This window comes from Heptranchias perlo, unplaced genomic scaffold (genome assembly GCF_035084215.1).
Source record: "Heptranchias perlo isolate sHepPer1 unplaced genomic scaffold, sHepPer1.hap1 HAP1_SCAFFOLD_63, whole genome shotgun sequence".
Taxonomy (NCBI): Eukaryota; Metazoa; Chordata; class Chondrichthyes; order Hexanchiformes; family Hexanchidae; genus Heptranchias; species Heptranchias perlo.
This window is the reverse complement of record NW_027139655.1, coordinates 1,902,701-1,922,984: the sequence shown is the minus strand read 5'-3', so window position 1 is coordinate 1,922,984 and position 20,284 is coordinate 1,902,701. Positions and strand designations below refer to the sequence as shown.

Below are 20,284 nucleotides of genomic sequence, written 5' to 3'. Positions count from 1 at the left end.
ATGTCAACAGCAATTGCAACATAAATTGTCCGCCCAGGATCGAAAGCAGGGCCGTTCGCGTGTAAAGCGAACTGGTAACCACTACAACACAAAAAAACCGCTGGTGACTTATACTGGACAGAGGGGAACTGACCAGTCACCTCTCTCTGCTCTGATTGGGACAGTTTTACCTCTCTTTAAACAACATCTCTCCTGTCCCACACTAAAATCATGGAATAGAATCAAAGAATATTACAGCACAGAAGGAGGATACAATAAATAAGGAGAAACTATTTCCAGTGCCAGAAAGATGGTAACCAGAGGACACAGATTTAAGGTAATTAACAACAGAGGTGAGATGAGGAGAATGTTTTTACGCAGCGAGTTGTCATGATCTGGAATGCACTGCCTGAAAGGGTGGTGGAAACAAATTCAATAATATCATTCAAAGGGGAACTGGATAAATACTTGAAGGGGACAAATTTGCAGGGCTATGGGGAAAGGGAAGGGGTCTAATTGGATAGCTCTTTCAAAGAGTTGGCACAGGCACGATGGGCCGAATGGCCTCCCTCTGTGATGTTTCCATGCTGTGATTCTATGTTATGGAGGATTTTCTGATGTAGTGGATATTCGGGGCAGAGGACCAAGTGGGGATTGAGCTCGACGGCAAGTGTATACAGTTCGTTCAAAGGACTGAAGCCGATGGTTTCATTCTTCCCGTCGTTTAGCAGCAGGAAATTACTCGGCCATGCAGGCGACATTTTTTGTCTTCATTCATGGGATGTGGGTGTTAATGGCAAGGTCAGCATTTATTGCCCATCCCTAATTGCTCTTGAGAAGGTGCTGGTGAGCCGCCTTCGCGAACTGCACCTTTCATTGACTGTGTCATTGACATTTTCTGGATGGAGAGAAACTATTTCCGCTGGTTGGGGATTCTAGGAGTAGGGGGCACAGTCTAAAAATTAGAGCCAGACCTTTCAGGAGTGAGCTTAGAAAACACTTCTAAACACAAAGGATGGTGGAAGTTTGGAACTCTCTTCCACAAACGGCATTTGATGCTAGCTTAATTGCTCATTTTAAATCTGAGATAGATAGCTTTTTGTCAACCGAAGGTATTATGGGATATGGGCTAAAGGCAGGTATATGGAGTCAGATCACAGATCAGCCATGATCTTATCAAATGGCGGAGCGGGCTCGAGGGGCTGAATGGTCTACTCCTGTTCCTATGGTACATTTCCCCAAGTGTCTGTTCTCTCCATAGTTGTAGAATGACCGCCTTGTGTTTCCAGCATATTTTCGTTTGCATCTCGGTTTAGGGATGAGCCGGTGGGCGTCAAAACGTGCCGTGGATTGAGACCGGGTTTGTTATTGCGGGAAGAGCAAATTAACTGGACGGAAAAACAACTGCAGCTCAAGCAACAAATAAAATAGGAGTCAAAATAACCAATGTCAGAAGTGAGATTCGAACGTAAGGCTCTAAAAGAAGAGATTATAACCTGAACGTAGAGCCTTAGACCGCTCGGCCATCCTGACTGACAAATAGCATCTTCACTCGCAACCCTTTCCACACTGAGTCTCACCCCCGGAGAAAGTTTCACTCATTCCAGTGCTTGGTGAGATAAATTGTGCTGTTGAGGCTCGGTCAGCGGGATGCCACCACCCCGGGTTTTCCTGATCCTATTGTGCATTATTCCTATTTAATCACGGGAATATTCGCAATCAGGAGCTAAACAGAATTAAAAGCTAAATCACAGAGAAAGGGAAATCCATGTTACATTTAATAATGTTGCAAACAGCGCTCCCTGGTTGCCTCGTGGTTCGGATTTGGCGCTCTCACCGCCGCGGCGCGGGTTGTCTTCCAGGTCAGAGAAGCAACTTTTGAACATTTGTTATATTAGTCGCATGAACTGACTCAAAGTCTGTGGGACGAAAAAAAAACAATCATTGTTTTAAATACTATTAATTAACCGATAACGTTATTTTGCAGAATGAAAAGCTACTGAGGGATTTTGGAAAACTTTAATCATTTCTTTTGTGCGATGAACTTTTTATCCCTTCTCATTTTACACACTGTATTTTGAAGGGCTCGGTTTAAAATGTTCAATGCTCGTGAGACCACGAATTTGTGTTAAATTGAACAAAACCGGGATTTTCACAGATGAAAAAAACATCTGCCCCAACATAATGTTCCCGCCCGGGATCGAACCGGGGACTTTTCGCGTGTGAGGCGAACGTGATAACCACTACACTATGAGAACCTCTGCTCTGGTTTCCAGCCAGAAGTTCCAATGACTGCATTGATTCGCTTTCATAACTATTCAATTGATCGAAGTTGCACAAGTCACAAAAGAAAAATGTTCATTTCAAAGTTATTAAACTCCCAAATGTGGCCTGTCTTGTTTGGACAGGGGTTGACCCTGACGTCACAGCCTCAACAAAGCATTTTCTCAACATTTCCATTGGGAACAGGAGGAGGCCATTCAGCCCATTGAACCTGTTCCGCCCTTCAATTAGATCAGAGATGATCTGAACCTCAAATCAATTTATCCGCCTTTGCTCGCTATCCCTCGATACCCTTACCCAACAAAAATCTATCGATCTCAGTCTTGAAAGCTTCAATTGACCCCCAGCATTCACAGCCTTTTGGGGGACAGAGTTCCAGACTTCTACTGCCCTTTGTGTAAAAAAGTGCTTCCTGATTTCGAACCTGAATAGCATGGTTCTAATTTTAAGATTATGTCCCCCTCGTTCTTGATTCCCCAGAGGAAATTGATTCTCTCTCTCTATTCTATCGAATAATTTGAACATGTTAAACACCTCGCTCAGACCGCCCCTCAATCTTCGATACTCGAGGGAAGACGAGCCCAATCTATGCAGCCTGTCCTCATAATTCAACCTTTTTAGCCCCGGTAACATTCTGGTGAATCTGCTCTGCAACCCCTCCAAGGCCAATCTATCCTTCCTGAGGTGCAGTGTCCAAAACTGAACGCAGTTACTCCAGACGCAGTCCAACCAGAGCTTTATATAACTGGAACATAACTTCCACTTCTTGATATTCCAGCCCCCTGAGATAAAGGCTAACGCTCCGTTAGCCTTTTAAATTATTTTTGGACCCGTCCGTTAGCTTTTACTGATTTATGTAAATGAACCTTTAATTCTCTCTGCTTCTCCACAGTTCCGAGCTTCTTACCATTTGGTAAATACCCTGACCATAGGTCCAAAGTGGATTACCCCACATTGAACTCCATCTGCCATAGTTTCTCCCACTCACTTAATCTATCAATGTCCCTTTGCAACTTTTCACTCGCATCCACACTACTTACTGTACCACCCAACTTAGTGTCATCAGCAAACTTGGATATACGACTCTCTGTTCCTTCATCTAAGTCATTGATAAATATGGTGACAAGCTGAGACCCCAGTTACAGATCCCTGGGGGACACCACTAGTCGCATCCTGCCAATTGGAGTATGTACCCATTATCCCTACTCTCTGTCTCCCATCTCCGAGCCAATTCTCTACCCATGTCAATACATTGCCTCAAGATCCATGTGTTTTCATTTTTGCCAACAGTCTCTTGTGTGGAACCTTATCAAATGCCTGCCGGAATTCCATATAAATAATATCATAGGAACATAGGAACAGGAGTAGGCCATTCAGCTCCTCGTTCCTGCTCCGCCGTTTGAGAAGATCATGGCTGATCTGTGATCTAACTCCATATACCCGCCTTTGGCCCATATCCCTTAATACCTTTCATTGCCAAAAAGCTATCTATCTCAGATCTAAATTTAGCAACTGAGCTAGTATCAATTGCCGTTTGTAGAAGAGAGTTCCAAACTTCTACGACCCTTTGTGTGTAGAAATGTTTTCTAATCTCGCTCCTGAAAGGTCCGGCTCTAATTTTTAGACAAAATGGTGGCAAGTTCGCGGGACATCTTGGACAAAATGGCGGCAAGTCCTTCACGGCTGCTGCACAGGGAAAGCAGGAGGCCATTCAGCCCCTCAAGCCCGTTTCATCGTTACTGAAGGCCGATCATCCCCTCAAGCCTGTTACATAGAATCAAGAAGAGGCCATTCAGCCCATCGAGCCTGTTATACAGGAACTGAAGGCCATTCAGCCCTTCGAGCCTGTTATACAAGAACTAGACACCAATCAACCGTTCAACCCTGTCAGGTAGCAAAAGGAGGAGGCCATTCAGCCCCTGGAGCACCTTGCACCAGATCTGGTGGCCAATCAGCCCCTCAATCCTGTTACATAGGAACAGGAGGAGGCCACTCTGCCCCTCGAGCGTGTTAACGGGAACTGAAGGCCATCCAGCCCCTCGAGCCCATTACAACGGAACTGGAGGCCAGACAGACCCTCAAGCCTATGACATAGGAACAGGAGGAGGCTATTCAGCCCTTCGAGCCTGTTATACAGGAACTAGACGCCAACCAACCATTCAGGCCTGTCAGATATCAACAGGAGGAGGCCATTCAGCCCCGAGCCCATTACACCAGACCTGGAGGCCAATCAGCCCCTCAAGCCTGTTGCATAGGAACAGCAGCAGGCCATTCAGCCCCTCGAGCATGTTATACGGGAACTGAAGGCCATTCAGCACCTCGAGCCTATTACACTGGAATAGGACTCGGCCATTAAGCCCCTCGAGCTTGTTGCAATGGAACAGAAGGAGGCCATTCAGTCCTTCTAGACTGTTATACAGGATCTGGACGCCTTTCAGCCCCTCACGCATGTTACATAGGAACAAGATGAGTCCATTCAGCCCCTCGAGCATGTTACATAGGAACAAGAGGAGTCCATTCAGCCACACGAGCCTGTTACACAGGAACAGGAGTGGACAATTCAGCTCCTCAACCTGTTCTGCCATTCAATTAGATCATGGCTGATCTGTATCTTAACTCCAACTACCCGCCTTGGTTCCTTGATCCTTAATAACCTTGCGGAACAAAAGTCTATCAATCTCCGTTTTGAAATTTCGGATTGACCCCCAGCCTCAACAGACTTTTGTGGGAGAGAATTCCAGATTTCCACTACCCTTTTGTGAAGAAGAACTTCCTACCATCACCCCTGGGCGGCCGAGCTCTAATTTTAAGGTTATGCCCCTTTGTTCTAGACTCCACCAACAGAGGAAGTAGTTTCTCTCTATCTACCCTATCAACTCCTTTCATCATCTTAAACACCTCAATTCAATCACACCTTAATCTTCTATATTCAGGGGAATACTAGCCTTAATAATTCAACCTGTCCTCATAATTTAACGCTTTTAGACCCATTATCATTCTGTTGCATCTGTGCTGCAGCCCTTCCAAGGCCAATATATCCTTCCTGAGGGTCAGTGCCCAGAACTGAATGCAGCCCTCCAGATGGGGTCTAACCAGAGCTCTGCACAGCTGGAACATAACTTCCACCCCTTTATATTCCAGCCCTCTTGAAATAAAGGCCGACATTCTATTAGCCTTGTTAATTATTTTTGCAAATGTCCACTAGCTTTTAATCATCTCTGCACTTGGACACCTAAATTTCTCTGCTCCCCCACAGTTTCGAGCTCCTCACTATTTAGAAAACACTCTGATCTGTCTTTCTTAGATCCGAAGTGGATGACCTCACATTTCCCGACATTGAACTCCATTTGCCACAGTTTTACCCACTCACATAATCTCTCAATGTCCTGGGAATGCTTGGTGCTTTTGTTTGGTTGGAGAATGCTTTAAATCAGTTCATTATTTTAAAAAGATCACAATTGATTTTTATTTTGTACAGTTTGAACAAGACCATTATTACCCGATCAGTAAAATATCCGTGTTTTTCAGATAATGGAGACAGTTCAGATATATTTGCCTTTTTGTCTACTTTAATGAAGTGAAATTTTGCTGATTTAAAATCAGCAGTATTTCTTAGCTTGAAAAAGCAGCTCCTCTGTTAGGTGAGGCTTCACTCTCAATGTCTCAGTGTTTCCGCTTGTCCTGATATCAATGTAACATTTGAAGGGCTCCAGGTAATGAACAGTGAAACCCCTTCAGATTATCTCAGCCCACTCGTTCTATCCAGTGCCTAATAGTGCCTGCTCTTCAGAGCGTGACAGATTCACACTACACTGGACCTTGTTTTAGACTTTAACTGCCAAACAAATTGATGAAACAGTAAGAGAATAAACAGAATAGTAGCAGTAAGACAACAGTTTTACTGTAAAGCTCAACCAGATCATTATTGGAAAATAAAAAATAATAAATAATTCAAAATACTATACGAAACTGTGCCCGAACTTTCGAACATCCTGGTTCTTTGTTGTCTTTTTCGCACAAACTATGGAAGCTGTCGATTTGATTAACATTCTCAGAGATTCCAAACAGACTCACCAGTTTGAAAAAGACAGGCTGATAAATGACTTCAAAACAGTGACTGGGAGCCAGTCATTTTAAGCAATGGTCTGTTTAATTCAAAAGAAGCTGCCAATCAAAACTGTACGAGGAGAAATGACCCCGGAGGTTTGTATCTGAATCAAATGTTTGACTTTGTGAGTTCAGGCTGCCGTTGAGAGGTGCAGCCTGCCTTTCAGAGGTGCAAACCACTCACGCAATATCGGGGGCCCCCCTGCTGGTGAGAAGCCGCTGAACAGCGCAGCCAGGCCTGACTGCTCGCAGGAATCCGATAAATCACCAGGCAGCACCAATCTCACGGACTGTCTGCATCTCAACGACCGGGTGCAGGTTAATCACGTGGAGGTTTATCGACCATCGCGCCCGGATTCGGGGGTTATCGAATTTAACCCCGTGCATATCTTTATATATATTTTACATAGAATACAGCACGGCACAGAAACAGGCCATTCGGCCCAACTGGGTAAATAAGTAACCCAACGAGTCCCCACTGTGTGACTAAGTGATTCCACACTGCACCCAGTGATAGTGTCCCATTGATCCACAGTGTCCCAGTGATCCACACTGCACCCAGTGATAGTGTCCCATTGATCCACAGTGTCCCAGTGATCCACACTGCACCCAGTGATAGTGTCCCATTGATCCACAGTGCACCCAGTGATCCCAAAGTGAACACAGAGTGACCCGGTGATCCAGCTGCACACCCACTGATAATGCCACAATGCTCCCTAAGTGATCCCAGTGATCCCACAGTGCAGTCAGTGATCCCACAGTGCACCCAGAGGTCCCAGTATCCCAGTTCACTGCATTTGTGTAAAAGTTTGAGACTGTCTTTATATACAACAACTTGCGTGTATGAAATAACATGTCTATATATATATATATATATATAATATTTCTACATGTCTATATATATATATATATATATATGTACATATATAATATTTCTATATTACTTAGAATGGGTAAAGTAGTTTCTCCTGTGACCCCATGAAGTTGAAACAAAATGGTGGCCATTAAGGCGGCCATCTTAAACAACATGGCCGCCAGTATCCCAGTGATGCCACAGGAAGCCAATGATCCCACAATGTCCCACTGATCCCACAATGTCCCAGTGATCCCACAATGTCCCAGTGATCCCACAATGTCCCACTGATCCCACAATGTCCCACTGATCCCACAATGTCCCACTGATCCCACAATGTCCCACTGATCCCACAATGTCCCAGTGATCCCACAATGTCCCAGTGATCCCACAATGTCCCACTGATCCCACAATGTCCCACTGATCCCACAATGTCCCACTGATCCCACAATGTCCCACTGATCCCACAATGTCCCACTGATCCCACAGTGTCCCACTGATCCCACAATGTCCCAGTGATCCCACAATGTCCCACTGATCCCACAATGTCCCACTGATCCCACAATGTCCCACTGATCCCACAGTGGCCCACTGATCCCACAGTGTCCCACTGATCCCACAATGTCCCACTGATCCCACAATGTCCCACTGATCCCACAATGTCCCACTGATCCCACAATGTCCCAGTGATCCCACAATGTCCCACTGATCCCACAATGTCCCACTGATCCCACAGTGTCCCACTGATCCCACAATGTCCCACTGATCCCACAATGTCCCACTGATCCCACAATGTCACACTGATCCCACAATGTCCCACTGATCCCACAGTGTCGCATTCATCCCACAATGTCCCACTGATCCCACAATGTCCCAGTGAACCTGCAGTATCCCAGTGATCCCATAGCAACCCGTGATCCCACAGTGCTCCCAGTGATCCCACAGTGACCCAGACACAATTCACGTGAGCCTGTGGTGAAGGTCTCGATCAGTCCCCTGTGGAGAGAAAGCTTCTTGTCCAAGGAATCCAATTCCTCCCAAAAATTCTCTTTCCACAACTTCATGTTACAGCATTTCCACAAAAAAATCTTTTAATTGATTTTTAAAAATGGATTAAAAACAAAGCAAGCGAATAAAAAAGCACAGCAAGAGCTCAGAGCTCCCTCACACTCACTCACACACACACATTCACACTCAGTCACTCACTCATTCCATTACACAGGCAGGCCATCTCTCAGCAAACACCACTGACAAAAAAAAATCCCAAGTTACAAAGCAGAGAATCTGAAGAAAAGAGTGAAAAGCTTGGACAGAGAGAAACAGAAAGACACTCGGGCAGACTGAAGAGCACATGTTGCTTCTCTCTCTCTCTAATACAAGTTTGCAGGGTTTTCTCTCCTGCTTTGCCACTCAATCCCTCACCCACCCCCTCCCCTAAAAGGTGCTGGTCTGTCTGCCTGTCCTTGGTTAATGTTCGCTGCAAGATTCAAATTGCCCCTGTGCTCATTTTCACTTCTGTTCCTGGAGCAGGGGACAAAAAGCCTGGGCATTTTTTGCTACTTCGCCCTTTATGTTGCAGTTTGCAAAGATGAACGAACTTTACCTTTGCTCTTTTCTCTTGTTTTAATTTGCAGTGGACAAAATTCCAGCAGTTTGTGATCAACTTACAGTTTGTGGCTTTTTCCAATCAGCCAAAGATTTCAAATAAATTCATGACATATAAAAGAGCCAAAGCAATTTTTAAAAAACCCAATATACAGCAAGATCCCTCACTCAGTTACAGGGACAATCTCTCAGCAACATTCATTTACACAGAAACAAAGCCCAATTTATAAAGGAGAAGAATCGAAAGAGTAAAAGATTGAGAAACAGCTTTATCCACAACAACAACTTATATATATATATATATATATATGTATATATATATATATATATATATCAGAACATATGAAATAGAAGCAGGAGTAGGCCAATCGGCCCCTCGAGCCTGCTCCACCATTCAATAAGATCATGACTGATCTGATCCTAACCTCAAATCTAAATTCATGTCCAATTTCCTGCCCGCTCCCCATAACCCCTAATTCCCTTTACTTCTAGGAAACTGTCTATTTCTGTTTAAAATTTATTTAATGATGTAGCTTCCACAGCTTCCTGGGGCAGCAAATTCCACAGACCTACTACCCTCTGAGTGAAGAAGTTTCTCCTCATCTCAGTTTTGAAAGAGCAGCCCCTTATTCTAAGATTATGCCCCCTAGTTCTAGTTTCACCCATCCTTGGGAACATCCTTACCGCATCCACCCGATCAAGCCCCTTCACAATCTTATATGTTTCAAGAAGATCGCCTCTCATTCTTCTGAACTCCAATGAGTAGAGTCCCAATCGACTCAACCTCTCCTCATATGTCCACCCCCTACAACAGCAAATTGTATATATATATATATATATATATATATGTGTGTGTGTATTATCAAAACTACTATTACAAGCATCCATGAGGGCTGTGGGGGAAAAGCAGAGCGGGAAATGGGAATAATTGGATCGCGCTTTCAAGGAGCTGGCACAGGCAGGGTGGGCTGAATGGACTCCTCTTGCACCGTGCCTGCTATCAAAATGTGAATCGATGAACAACAACTTCAACGCCATGAACCTGAAACAAAATGGCACCCGAAAGGCGGCCATCTTACTGAGGGGCAAGGTGAAGCTTGTTGTGATGAGAGACACAGAGAGGGTTCATTTGCTGGTCCTGTAAAATCACTGTTGCACTCTCGTTAAAGATACAAACTGAGTGAGACTAACACTAGCTGGTGTTTAACATAAAGACAGCGGTGCAGTGAGGGAATTAAACATCAAAATGTGAACTTCTGCCAAAAAAATGGATTAACATTTGGTTATTTGGACTGAATGGTGACAGAAAAGGAGAGACCAGACATTCGGAGGAAAGGTCCAATCAACCATTTTTTGTAGAGAATGTAATTCTAGCTTCTATTCAACAAATCAGAGTAAAATTGGACTCAATCTGAATGTAGTTCTGATCTGGGATTTAATTAATTTCTCCATTATTCATATTTTTCTTTAATCTGAAACAATAACAGTATTTTAACAGTAACAGAACAGGAGAGTGCTGCGGGAGCCTGTCCAGTTTATTAACACTGCAGAAGGGGTAAAAAAACATATTATTTATTGCAGAATTCAGCAGCTCACTGGGAAAGTTACACATGGTACAGATGGAGGAGCAAAAAGATGGAAAGTGATTTTACACTTTAATTTGGATCAATGCCTTTTTATCTCCACAAGGTTTAGTTTTACATTTAACTTAATGAGCTCTTTATCCTAAACAAACTTCAGGCACAAACCATGGCTTTACAGAGAAAACAAGTATTATTCATTCAATAGAAAAAAATGACATTAGAATTTAAACTTCATCTTGGTTTTATGCCCGATTTAGAATTGCATTAGCAAAAATTAAACAACACATTCTCAATTCTCAAAATGCATAACCGTTTGGAAATCAAATGTTTATCTTAGACTAAGCCTATAACGAAAGTTTTAGACTTGCCGAGAAGATTCCAGGTATTTTGATGGATACCGTTGTAGAATAGTTTGACTTTCTCTGGTGGACAGGTCATCTGCTTCACAGGCAATCTGTAAACCTGCATCGAGGCATCAAGCTGGGAGGTAGCGAGTAGTCAGGAAGATTCCAGGTGAGGTGGCGCTGTCAGGAAGCGAAAGGTGAGCTTGGAGCAGTTATGGTGGATCTGCGTCTCTCCCCACTCAACTTCTGCCCAGATTTTTAAGACCGTTTTTACAGAGAATCACACCTCTGGGACAGTGGCTTCTCAACAATAGGTTCCTACAAATACAACGTAACCAAGTTAATTCGGCAGGAGTTCAAACGATCTCTCGCCCCCCTGGAATCGTTCTTCTTGCTATGGTGATCTATCCTCGGCTGTGTGATCTTTTTACAATGTGTCATTAACAATCTTTCAACAGCGCTTCCACCTTTTAATCGTCCCTTTCCTTCAGACATGCTGAAGCCGATTCAATCTCAGGTTTTCGTTCATCAGATGAATGTTTACTGCACAGAACAGCTGGGAGACTCCTGCAGTAAGTAATGGTCAGGGTCAGGTTCACAAGACTGAGTGACTTTAATGTGCAGCCTCCAGGCATCAACTTTAGAAATGTCAAAATTAAATCCACACGAGTGTTACCCCAGAACAAACATGAACTGTCTGGCCTGCTTCATCTGCTGCTGTTCTGCTGGTCAGCACTCTCACACACTCCAGGCTGATTACACAGTTTGTGTTTGTCCGTCTTTCAATATGTCTGTTCTCTGTTTATGTCGTTTGTCTCTATTTATTTTCTGTGTGTTATTCTATCTTGTTATTTCCACTTCTATTCCATCAATTTGTAATTCGTTGTCAGTCTCTCTCTCTCGTTCCATCCATGTCTGCTTGCTCTCTCTCATTATATACATATATACATATATGCTTTCTTTCACTTTCTTTCTCTCTTTATTTTTTCTCTCCTGTCAAACAAACTCACTTTATTTATCTCCAGCTCTGTGTACCTCTGTCTCTACCCCTCTTTGTTTCCATCTCTCTCTCTTTGTCACAGACCCTCTCGCCTTTATGTGAACCTGTTTTAATTTTCTGCGCTATTTAATCATTATATTTCTTTTGCCCTGTGTTCTCTGTCTCTGTCCACTCCTCTCTCCGCCTCTCTCTCCTTCTGTCTTTCTCTGTCTCCCTCCTTGCCTTTCTGTCTTTCTTACTCTCTCTGTCCCAATATCTCCCTGTCTTTCTCTCTGATCTCTCTCACGCTCTCCCTGTGTCACTCTTTGCCTCTCTCTCTCTCTTTCTCGCTCTCACTTTCTGTCTCTCCCTCGCTCTTTATATCACTATCTCGCTCTCTCACACTCTTTATCGCAGTAAGTTCCTCTCTGTCTCTATGTCAGTCACTCTCCCCTCTCTCTCTCCCTCTCTGTATTTCGGCCTCTCTCAATCTCTCTCCCTCTTTCTCAAACTCTATGAATTTCTCTCTCTCGCTCCTTCTCTCCCTCCCCCTCTCCCCCTCTCTCTCCCTCTCTCCCCCTGCACCCATTCTGATCTGGCCCAAAGCAGCGACTTTGACTCCCAGCTTTGCACATTTTGCTGGATCACCATTTAGTTGAAGTCCAGCTCGGCTCTTTAGGACTGCCATTTCGAGCAAAATGCATGTGTCGTCTGCAGAATAAATCCTGCCTCAATTGGTCAGATTTTCAATAAAATATAACATCAGAACCATATTTCAGATCATTTAATGGCTCTGTGCTGCTAATATAAAATGTACTTTCCGTCCCCTGGGAAGTGTAGGCGATGGAGTATGAAATGGGATTCAGTTCTAGTGCTTGAAACCCTTCAGCTTTTTCTATGATTTCACTAATTTAACAATTAGATTTATTGGGTATTTCACCGCGTTCTTCAGCTCCTCTCTGAATTTAGTCTGGGTCAGGACATAAATACACGTGTTTGTGCAGGAACTGAGAAGCTGCAGCATTCCTGCTGTCTGTTGTGTGATATAACCAGGGTCAGCGGTGGAGTAATAAGACCAAATGTCTGCAATTCGCAGATAAATGAAAAATACAACCCGTATCAGCCACAACAGTATAAAACTGCCCGATATACTGAAGAGTAAAATGATGGATTTCTTTCGGTTCTCCATCTCTGGATCACTCTGATTCTCTCCATTGCTGCGGCCCCGGAGTCCCCTGCGGACTCGACTGGACATTAAAATACGCCTGACCGTCAGAACATTGAGCAGCAAAATCAGACAGAACGGGACACAAGGGGTTAAAATGAGGTGAAACATGTCAAATGCGGCCCATGCGGGGGAAGTACTGAACCTCGGTTTAGTCACACAAAACCAGGGAACATTATCAATTATATAGTCAGGTTCATATGTAAAGTACCAGGGGACACTCTCCAAACAGCCCAGCACACTCACTGTTCCCAGAACCACAGCCGCCGTTCTCTCGGTGCAATATCTAGTTTTCAGCTTCTCACAACAAATGGCCACAAATCGATCAAAGGTGAAAGCGACTGTGAACCAGACAGAAACACCCGTGGCTGCTTCACTCAAGGAGGAAATAAAACTACACACGGGAGTAATGAACAGGAATGAACCTGGGAAATAAATCGCACCAATCCAATTCAATATTACACCAATGATAACGACCAGGAGATCGGCCACTGCCATTCCCACCAGGTAGCGACTGATACATTTGGAGAGACCGCACTTTCCTCGGGACAGGATCACAATCGCCACCAAGTTAACTGTAAGAGAAAAGGAAGCTGAGAAATTACTGCTCAAAGCTGGCGCCAAAGCAGCAGATTGAGAGGATCTGAGGTGAAATTTCCAGCTTTGTTGCTGCATCGAAGGGTGGAAAGTGATTGATTGACCTGGGCAGCGCTTTCGGGCAGAGAGATATTTTTAAACACAATGATCAATAATGAATTGGGAGATGGATACAGAAAGTGAATAAAGTGAGCGCTGGATCCACTGGAAGGGCTGAGTGAGGGCACAGTGCCGGTGGGGAAGGGAGAAGGGGTTTTACACACCGGGAATCCAGCGGATTAAAGCCGGATTTGGGCTCCAGACTGACGGGAAAGAGAGGGAAGGGTCAGGAAGGTGAGGGGACAAAGAGAGGTACATTTAGTTTGTTGCTCTGGTTTAAGAGAGCTGACAGGGGCTGGCACTAAACGGGAAAGGCGGCTGAGGACCGTCCCAGTGAGACAGATTGGGAGGTAGACAAGGAAAAGGACATGTCAGAGCTGGAGGGGAGTCAGGAGCAGATAATTTGGGAACTTGCACGAACTGAAGTAAGGGAAGAAGAGACAGAGGATTCAAAGCAGTGAGAGGAGAGGCTGTGAATTACAGGGCGAGAAAGCAGCAGAGTGTGAGAGGAAATCTAATCTCTAGGTCCCAAGAACACAATCCAACTAATGCATTCAACAGTTAATTTCTGTGGTTATTGGTGTCAGGTAACCTTTGTTGGGTATTAATTATATCAAACTTGTTTTTTATTGAATTCAGCCGAGCTTTGAAAACACAGAATCCTCATAATTCATCACGATAAATAAATTGCTAATTCTACTCTTCAAGTAAATTGTAATTATATTTAGTCATTCCGATCAAGACATTTCTGATTATATTTTTTTCAGCAAATTTTAATTATGTTTAGTGTTAAGTTGGAAAACAAAGAACATTCACAAAAACAGACTGAGGACCTGACAGGGATATAAACATGAGGAGCGAGTCCCACAATAAAAACTCACCCAATATGACCACATCATAATAACAGCTTCAAATCACATTTTCTATATTTAATTGTACTGGAAGTTTCAGCAGTTCATTCTGATGAATTATTCATACCACAGCCTCTCGCTTTCCCTCTCAGTCGCCCTCTCTATCACGCACTCTACTCTCTTTCTCAAGTCCATTTTCATATCCGATTAAATCCTATCATCCTTTGCCTGCATTCTGTTCACCAGCCCCGTGTTCCACCGATCCTATTCTCAGTCTCATTTTGTTAAATAGTGAAGCCTCTGTGGAATAGTTTAATGTTTCTACAGATCACCCAATTCTCCACCTGTTCACCGACACTGTTCACTTCATCTACAAATCATGGAATAAACAGAATCGAATCCCTCTCCCAGGCAGATCTCACAATAATTGAGATTCCTTCTCCTGTAATTATAAAGTAAAGTGATAGATGGCGGGATTGTTCAATTAACAAAACGCCAAAATCACACGGATAATCGACAGATACATAGAAGGGCTCCTGATTCCAACAGATACGGTGCAAATTGAGATAACATAACAACCACACTTTTCATTTAACAGTGAAGTCCAGTGACAGTCAGTGAATTCATCCACAGTGAAGCAGAGAAGGAGATGTGAAAGAGTCAGCAGTAAATTCAGATCAGTAACCAAACATCTGAAGCGGCGTCAGATACACACATAATGAAATAATATTTCGTAACAGTGATCACCAATAAATACATTGAAATCTCAGTTGAATTGAAGCATGTTATTGGGGAGGGAGGACACTGCACTGCCTCCTTGTAAGACTGAGACCGTGAGCTGTCTCATTATCAATCACTGAAAACACATTGATGAAAACATATTCCAGGACAGGTTAGTTCCACAAGAAACTGTTAACAGCTCCTGATGGTCTGATACCAACTCTTAGCCCAAACACCTGATTCCAATACATTCAGTACAGAGAATAATCCAGTAACAATGTCAGCTTTGTAAATATAAAGCTATTACAGATATAATGTAACTCCTACAAGATCGAACATTTGGAAGCTAAGGACATACCATTATTCAACACAACATTCAGTACAGAGAATAATCCAGTAACAATGCCAGGGTTGGATATAAAAGGGTCATTATGGATATAATACAGCTCTGACAAGACCGAAAGAGCAGAGACTTAACATATTCCATCATTCAACCGATAGAACAGGTGACTGTGTTGAACATGGTAGGAGAAAAAAATCATGTACCAAGTACAGCAGCGGAGTCAACTCTGATTTACGTCATTAACAGCTGAGATAACGGCTTACCTGGAACTCCAACCGCTGCAAGAACAGGAAAATAAATATCTTGTACCAGAAATATTACTGGATATCCCATTTCTGTGAGAAGCACTGACTTCTGTTGGCCTGGAAACCACAGCTTCGGCAGACACTCTGAGCTGATCCATTCCAACAAGCCCTGATTTATACAGGGGATAAGTCTCCACTGACACGGTTATACTCCTGATCATTGCTATTAGTTACAGTCAGTTTAACAAACACATTACATCAGCAGCTTTGACTCCGATGTAAATAATGTGGTGAATAAAACACAAAAATCTCTAAGTCCACGATATTACTTAATCAGACCTCTCTCAGGAATAAAGTTTAAACCTGTTCTCATACAGGACTGATCCAACAATAATAATCGGATTCATTTACAGCTTTTATATAACTATATTGACCATGTTCACTCCTGGTGTTTCATTTATAATTTAGACAGATGTCTGCGCAGTGTGAACTGAATCCAGGGACACAAGCAGACCCGTTTCACTCTGTTCCTGCAGTTTCCCAGTTAAAATATGAATTTTGAGTCTCTGATACGAGGACAGTTAAAGGGCAGGTTGAGAATTGCAGCCGAGAAATGACTGTGGGTGATATTATGGGACGGACACTGAACGTGTCCCATTGACATTCCTCTCTCCGCTATTTTACTGCAGATATTTACCCGTTTATTCTACATTGGTTAACGGCTCCAGTAAAATTGGTCCCGTGTAACACCGAGCTGAGCTCATGACCCTTTTTGACCTCCATCACAAAGGCCCCGTAATTCCCTCACCCGCCTCCATTCCTTCCTCAGCCCATTGCCATTGAAACCCTCATTAATATCTCTGTCCCCTCCAGACTCCATTCCTCCAATGCACTCCTGACCGGCCACCCAACCTCCACCTTCCATAAACGTGAGCTCGTCCAAAAGTCTTGTCCGTGTCCAACCAGCACCAGGTCCTACTCGGCCTCACTGACCCTCACTGGCTCCCAGTTACATATTCATTAAATTTAAAATTCTCATCCTTGGGTTTAAATCGCTCCCCATTTCCATACCTACAGACAAAGCACCCGTCAGCATCTCATTCATCGGAAACTGGCCTCTTTTGCTGGGACTCCCCTCACTTGGTTCCACTCACCTATCTGATCAGAGCCAGAAGAAGCTTCTCTTCCCACCCTATCACCGTTATCTCTGATGTTTCTAAAGGTTCAATCCTTGGCTCCCTCCTCTTCCTCATCTATAAGCTGCCCTTTGGTGAAATAGTCCACAGACACGGACCAGCTTTCAGATGGACGCTGACAAAACCACCGCCTCCCTTGACCCTTCCAATATCTTTGTGTTGTCAGACCCACATTCTGTTTTAGATGAGCCATCAGTTCCTCCAGTTAAAAATTGAGAAGTCATGATCTTTGGCCCCACAATCTCCACATCCTTGCCAGGGATTCCATCCTCACCCCTGGTTTTTTGATTGGTGAGTCACTCACCAATCACTCAAGCCCTTACTGACTTGCTTTGGATTCCAATCTCCTCAGCCTTTAGTTTATTTTTATTCTTTCTCACACTTGAATCCATCAGTGTCTCACCCCTCCCTATCTCTATAAACTACCAGTTCCGACAGCCCCTCCCAAACATTCTGCTCCTCCCCCTCTGGCCGCTTGTGCATCTGCAGTCCATTTGTCCTACTTCTGACAGGCGTGCCTTCAGCCATATCCACGCTCCTGATTGCCCTCCCTGAGCCCCTCCATCTCCATTCCTCCTTTCACGTGTCAGACGTGGCTCAGTGGTAGCATTCACACCTGTGAGATAGAAGTCTGTGCATTGAAGTCTAATTCCAGAGACTTGAACATATAATCCCGGCTGACACTGCAGTGCAGTCCTGAGGGAGCACTCGACTATCGGAGGGTCACTACTGAGGGAGCACATTACTCTCTGAGTGTCAGTACTGAGGGACTGGCGCACTGCTGGATGGTCAGTGCTAAAAGAGCGCAGTACTGTCGGACGGGCAGTACTCTGGGAGCGCTGTACTGTTGAAGGTTCCGACGGTAGGATACTTTAAGCCGAGGGCCCATCTGCCCTCTCAGGTCGATGTAAAAGATCCCACAGCAATATTCGAAAAAGAGCAGGGGAGTTCCTTCCAGTGTCCTGGCCAATATTTACCCTTCAACCAATGTTTACAAAACCGACTTTCTGGCCATTTATCTCATTGCAGTGTGTGGGAGCTTGATGTGCGCAAATTGGCTGCCACGTTTCCTACATTAACACAGCGACTACTCTTAACAATGTACTTCATTGACTGTTTCGGGACGTCCCGAGGCCAAGAACGGCGCTATATAAAAGCAAGTTCTTTCCTTCTTTCAGACCTTCCAAGAAACCCATCTCTTGCTCCAAGCTTTTGCCGTCCTTCCTACTATTTCCTTCCTTGGTCAGGGGTCGACGAAATTCTACTCTTTAAAACCAATCATATCCCCTCCGATTCTCCATTTACTTCTCCTTTTACATCCTCCCTAAACCCACTCTTTGACCAAGGTTTTCGCCAGTCCTCCTGATAACTTCTTATTCCTTTTACTTCTCCGTGAATCCGCTTGGGAATGTTTATTCCATTAAAGGCAGTCTGGGAATGCAAGTTGTTGTTAACTTTCATTGGAATGTGTTCATTAGTTGTCCACTGTATGAGCAAAAGTAGTTTCTGGGATCATATTCTTGTACCAGAAAGAGATTTATATCAGAGACAGACTTGCTCACATAAATAAACATTGGAAACTGCTCGTGGACACCGTTTTGTTCGAACAACATAACTTGGTTTATGTTCAGGCATCGCATTGAAATCGGTTTGTACAACCGTGAGGGATCCTTTAGGGGATCCTTGATCTAATAGGAGACAAGCAACACTGACTAGGATGAAGATTTATTAGTTATTTGTCTTTTTACTCTTTGATTATAACCCGTTTTACTGCTCCCTGGGACTGATGATTATGATGAAGATTTATTAGTTATTCTATTCGGTTAAACCACATAGTTCCAGAGCAGTTTCGGTGTCCCATTATAGAAACAACATTAAAGCCATAGGGAGAGCACAATGTGGATTCACTCGAATGTGGCCAGGGAAGGGAAACTTTTTTGGAAAGACTTGAAAAAAAAGGATTATTTCCATGGGAATAGAAAAGACGAGACTTAAATCTTAAACAAAAACAGGCCATTCGGCCCAACTGTTCCATTCCTGTGTGTATGCTCCACACGAGCCTCCTCCTAACTTCAGAATATCCTTCTGTTCCTCTCTCCCTCGTGTACTTACCCAGCTTCCCCTTAAATACATCTCTACTATTCGCCTCAACTACTCCAGGTAGGAGCAAGTTTCAAAATTCCATCCACTCTCATGGTTAAAAAAGTTTCTCCTGAATTCCTTATTGGGTTTATTCGTGACTATTTTATCTTAATGACTGCAAGTTTTGGACGCCCCACAAGTGGAAACATCTTCCCGACCTCTAACATATCAAACCACTTCCTAATTGTAAAGACCTCTATTAGGGCACTCCTCAGCCTTCTCTTCTCTCGAATAAAAATACCCAGCCTGTTCAGTCTTTCCTGATATTGAAAACCTCTCAGTTCTGGTATCATTCTAGTGATTCATTTTTTGCACCTTCTCCAGTGACCGTGTATCGTTTTTATAATATGGAGAACAGAACTGTTCACAGACCTGAAATGTTAACACTGTTTCTCTCTCCACAGATGCTGCCTGACCTGTTGTGTGTGTCCAGCATTATCTGATTAATTACATTTCATATGGACTGGTCTAACCAAGCTCCTGTACAAGTTCAACATAATATCTCTGCTTTTCAATTCTATTCCTCGAGAAATGTTTGCATTTTTATGGCCTTCGCACCTCAGCAGGATAGCCAGCTTGCCCCACAGTCAGATGGCCGCCATGCCCCACATTATGATGGCCGCCTTGCCCCTCAGTAAGCCTTGCCGCACAGTAAGATCGCCAGCTTGCCCCACAGTAAGATGGCCGCCTTGCCCCACAGTAAGATGGCCGCCTTGCCCCACAGTATGATGGCCGCCTTGCCCCTCAGTAATCCTTGCCCCACAGTAAGATAGCCAGCTTGCCCCACAGTAAGATGGCCGCCTTGCCCCTCAGTAAGCCTTGCCCCACAGTAAGATAGCCAGCTTGCCCCACAGTAAGATGGCCGCCTTGCCCCTCGGTAAGCCTTGCCCCTCAGGAAGATAGCCAGCTTGCCCCACAGTAAGATGGCCGCCTTGCCCCTCAGTAAGCCTTGCCCCTCAGTAAAATCGCCAGCTCGTCCCACAGTATGATGGCCGCCTTGCCCCTCAGTAAGATGGCCGCCTTGCCCCTCAGTAAGCCTTGCCCCTCAGCAAAATAGCCAGCTCGTCCCACAGTATGATGGCCGCCTTGCCCCTCAGTAAGCCTTGCTGGCAGTCATGATGTTTTCAGTTCAG

At 44.2% G+C, this 20,284-nt stretch overlaps 1 non-coding gene across 1 annotated transcript; it reads right to left on the bottom strand.

Moving 5' to 3' along the window:
* Positions 1-2,164: 2,164 nt before the first annotated feature.
* trnav-cac (transfer RNA valine (anticodon CAC)) lies at positions 2,165-2,237 on the bottom strand. Its single transcript has one exon. It is a non-coding gene; the product is annotated as a tRNA-Val (tRNA).
* Between the last annotated feature and the right edge of the window lie 18,047 nt (positions 2,238-20,284).